Source organism: Elaeis guineensis, chromosome 2 (assembly GCF_000442705.2).
Source record: "Elaeis guineensis isolate ETL-2024a chromosome 2, EG11, whole genome shotgun sequence".
Lineage (NCBI taxonomy): Eukaryota > Viridiplantae > Streptophyta > Magnoliopsida > Arecales > Arecaceae > Elaeis > Elaeis guineensis.
The window spans coordinates 21,936,636-21,941,653 of NC_025994.2; the positions used below are offsets into that span (position 1 = coordinate 21,936,636).

The 5,018-nt window shown below is 38.7% G+C and overlaps 1 pseudogene; it reads right to left on the reverse strand.

The window, feature by feature from the left end:
- Positions 1-247: 247 nt before the first annotated feature.
- Positions 248-4,550, reverse strand: LOC105035352 (uncharacterized; annotated as a pseudogene).
- Positions 4,551-5,018: the final 468 nt, after the last annotated feature.

Below are 5,018 nucleotides of genomic sequence, written 5' to 3' on the forward strand. Positions count from 1 at the left end.
AATTTGATTATAAAAATTTAATTAAAAATTTTGCATCTCAAAAAACTAGAAAAATAAAATTTTAATAAAAAATTTATATAAATTTTAATAAAAAAAATTATTTTAATATTTAGCTTTAAGTCTCCATATGTATTGAGCCGTCCCTGTATACCCTTCGTTTATGAGAAAACATCCAATAGCAAACAATGCACATACAACACAACTTGGGAATTATATAGATGTACTACAAAATATGAAGCCACCAGTATCATCACATGGATAACAAAAATAGAACGGGCTGTTAGGAAAGAAAAAGGGGAAAAGAGCAGAAAAGCACCTCATTTCGATCACCCACAAGTAAAATCTGACAATGCCTTCTCAACCAACTCCTCCAACACCAGACCACCAACCTCCTGGCTGAACTCATACATTTCCAGCCACATAAATTCTGCCCATCCCCTTCCTGCTATTTCTCTTTTCGCCACTCTATCTACCACAAGGTTGATGCTACCAGGCTCACTTGGCGGAGAATTCTCTTCACCAGAGTACCAATTTCTCACAAGCTCACATACTTCCTTAGTCACCGAAGCACCTGCTGTACCATCCTTCCAAGCCCCGGAACATGCTCCGGCCCATGGATATGAAGCCAATATGGCACTTTGACCAACGTTTGCAATGCTGCATCGACACAATCGAATGGGAGCCTCTCGTTTGATCGCCTCTCCCTGCACTTGGCCTCTTCTTCCTTCCTGTCCAATTATTTATCCAGCAACATTGGATTCAAAAGGCTCTCCAGTGAATGCCATCTTGTGAATATCATGCAAGACTTTTCATTTTGAAAGCCAGCGGATGATAGTAACTTTTGGACAAGCACAAATCGTTCTTGTTCTTCTTCTACCTTGGGCACAAGGCTGGAAGGTTTTAGGGGATTCAACAATATTCTCCCTAAACTGGAGCCATCACGTGATAAGGAACGAGCAATCGACTCAATTGGTGGAGACCTAGAGAGAGCTTCTGAAAGTAGGTAAAAATACTAAGTGTAAGGAACTTTAAGATCTTCAGTGGTAGCTATGACTACACTTACGGGGACATCCAGCGATGTGGCATGGAGAAGCTTAGGGCATATTATTTTTGACATCATCGACAAATGGTGCTTGTAGAACTGACACAGGGCTGGGGTGGTCCTGGTTCTCACTGGTGTTTGGGCATGTCATTGTTTTTTCAAGAGAATAAGCACCCTGCTAATATGTAAGCACCAAATCTAAATAGGAAATTGGAGAAATAAAAGGAAAAAAAATATCGAAGAACAAATATATGGTAGTTCAGCATGCATTAGAAATTTAAGGTTCAGAATTAAAAGTCTCCCCTTCAAATGTGTGACTCTATAAAACAAGGGGAAAAAACAGCCTTAATACACTGAAAAAAAAAAAATGAAGAAGGAAAAGGAACAAAATGGCTGAGATAGGAAATGACCACCAACCCGCTTATACTTGTTTATCTTTTTTCTTGTATGATAGATTAACAGACAGAGAAGAATTTCTATCAGATTCAAGACAATAAAGAACTTCACGGGACAAAAACGAATACCTTAGCACAGAAGCCCCGATTTGGTCCATCATCACCAGAACTTTTTTTACAGGAACTAACCACTGCACTTTGCTTAGGTCGATTGTCATTAACAGAATGTAATAAATCATTTATTTTACCATCAACCTTAATGCGACTAGGTTGGAGCCTATCATCACAACCCGTTGAAGATGGAATAGATTTCTCTTGAACATGTTTCTTATTTCTAGAGAAGAGCAAACTTGAAACTTTCCCTTTGAAAGATGACTTGCCACTCTTTGGCTTAGCAATGTCCTCATGAACAATGGCTTTGCCAATCGAAGCATCAGAAACCTCCACATTCAACTCAGCGGCTTCATAAGCTGAAGAAGATGGAACAGATCTTGACCTTGACAAATTACTAGGGGAGAACTCCCCACTACATCCTTCCTTTACCCCACCTGTAGATAAACATGGCGACAGTAAGTGAAGGTTTGTATCATCACATGACCTGCTGCTCAAAACAGCAAGTCCCCCACTATTCTCCTCTTCTTTCTTTATCTCAGGAATGGCAAGCATCTCACCCAAGGTACTTGAGCTTCTCCGTGTTTGTTTTTGTTGTTGACTATTTGCATTCGATGCCACCAATGCCCACCTCTCTGAGAGCCGTTTTCTGGCCTCCCTGATTGCTGACTCAGGTGAACAAGATTTTTGACTTACAGATGATATTGAATGACTGCCAATTTTATTGATGTGATCCCAACAGTGTTGTGAAGTCGGGGTGGTGGTCTCAGAATCACTTAAATTACCACTCTCTTCCTCCATACACTCACTTTCTGACCTATTGAATGAGCTCTCATCTCCAACATATCCACTCGATAAGACCGAAGACAACAAGGTTTCATCCCTTCGGTTACTACTCAGGCTTTCTCGCATCTGACGAGTAATTTTCTTGGCTTTTTCTCTTGACCCTGCTACTCCATCAGTTGCCAAAGCTCCATAAGAATCTCTACTTCCAAGCTGTTCTACTGAAGATGCTGGGGATGTCATTGTGGTCTTTATGTCATTGAGCTTTCCTGGGCTAGGCTTTAAAACTACCATCCTGGTTGATTGAGATAAATTATAAGCTTCTGCATGAGAGAAACTAGGGGACCAATCATGTTTATTCACATCACATTTGCTTTCTTCAACAGAGGAGTAGAGTTGTTGTTCCTCATACTTTGCCCCATTAGTTTTTGATGGTTTCAGTACAGTTATGTGCTTTGTCTGAGAAGGTGGAGAGATGGCCTGGTGTTCACGCAGATGCTTTGAGAACAGAGAATTTGGTTCTTCTAGAAATTTGAGGAATAAATCTCTGTTCGAACTTAGAAACCTCTAGTGCATCTTGAAACTCTTTGGACTGAAGGAGCTTTCCATCTGTTGCTAAGCGTTTTGCTTCAATGAACTTCTGGCGAACAAGAGTCATTCTCTTTTCATATGAGTTCTCATCATACCTTCCATTCTGTGGACGCTGATCCTTAATATGACTAATCTTTGATGGTTTCTGCCAGATTTCATATACATCTTTGTATTCATGCTTTTCATGAGGAATTTCACACCGAACTGGTTTGTGAAAATAGTCATCTTCCTGCAGATAATAGCCCTCAAGTGCTCCTGCTAAACTGTGTGAATAGCCATCTTGGGAGTTTTTATTAGCAGATAACACTGATTGATGCACTGGCAAGGTATCAAGCCCCATGAGTTTAGCAACAACGTTTGGTGGCTTCTGCTTTAACTCTGCTTCTTTCCACATCTCTTAATGTATAAGCATCTTCATTGGTGTTCCACCTGAGTTCTTGTTAGAGGCACTCTTTCTCGATTCACGGGTTATCTGCAGTGAATATATAAATCAGAATACATGATGCAGTTCCACTGCCAACAAAATTTTTCACAATTTCACAAAACATGGAAAGGTTAATTGGATTGTAAAAGCCTAGAGTGCTGACTTGTTTGTCCTCTACTGGAACTACGCTGGGATCCCTTGGCTTCTTCAACGCATCAGACTGATTTTTACTGATTGGAGAACCTGAATGTCAGTTTACGCCATGTCAATAGCAGCTGAATTATGCTTAAGAATTTATACAGAAGCCAAATGCCAGTTCCACCAATAAACAAACAATGGAAAAATATGGAGAGGTTAGAATTATGAAATGGGTATAGAGGGAAAGAGAACTGCTAAAAAAAAAAATCATAAAAAGTGATGAAATTAGACATTTGAATTTGCAACCCCAACCCTTTTCGTATAAAAAATGCAAAAAAATCTGCAATCAAAAAGGAAACTGAAGAATAAGAAAAAAAAGAAACTACAAGAGAACTACATAGACAGCAGACGAAATCTAGTAGTTTAAAACCTACTAAAGAAATGTAGCATTGTGAAGAAAAAAGGAAAAACAAAGGGGGACTAAAGTTAGATATCTTGGTCAAGTGATTATGAGACTCCGCCTTGTGTATAACAAAAGTTACCATAAAGAAGAAACCTCTGAAAACATAATCATCCAACAACAGCCTGATCATGTCTATTGCTTCAAGGTGCCTCTTACCTCTCTTATTAAAGAAAACTAGTAAAACAAAGATAACAAATTATTATTCCAATTATTCTATAATGCTTCATCAACAGCACAAAAATTTAAACTAAACCAATAAAAGAGACCCAAACTGTATTGTTTATAAGGATAATGAATACCATTCTCTATATGCTTTCTCAGTGAGCAGCTTGGTTCCTGCCATGCCAGTACTCAAGTCAAATATGTTGATCATCCTTCCCATACATCCCAGTGAAGGGTTCTGAAAATTTTGCCCCCTTCTGTTGTTCATGTCGGCAAGTTCGAAAGAAGTGACGATGAACCCATCAAAAAATTATTATTTTCGGTGTCTTCACTCTGTCACAACATCAGCAACCAGCCTTAAAAAGAATCACCCACCGACGTTATGAAGCACGACATCATCACAGGCACGAAGAAGAGAGATGTGACCCACGAAGAAGAGAGATGTGACCAAGGCACTGCCCTCATGCTACAAAAGGAAACCGGAACCAGATGAATATAATATGACCAGCCATAATCAAAAGAGCTGGCATTGGGCATAATCCAGGATAACAATGCAGAGATCTTGCATTCATAGTCAGAGATATCATCACTAAAATCTTATACTAACATCTTAGGGTGCGTTTGGTTACGCTTTTTGATTTTTAAAAAGTACTTTTTATTTTTTTTATTTTTGTTATTGAATAAAAGTAAAAAGGTAAAAAATATGTTTGATAAAGCAAAAAGCAATATTTGAGGATGGCAGGGAGAAAAGAGGGAGAAGGGGGTGGGAAGGTGAAGAGCTCGACGAGGGAGAAGGATTCGGACTCTTTACTTTTTGGTTTGGCGTTTTAGATGTGCGGAAGCAAAAAAAAAAAAAGAAAAATAAATTTTGAAAAGCAAAAAATTTTTGTTTTGCATATAAAGTAATTA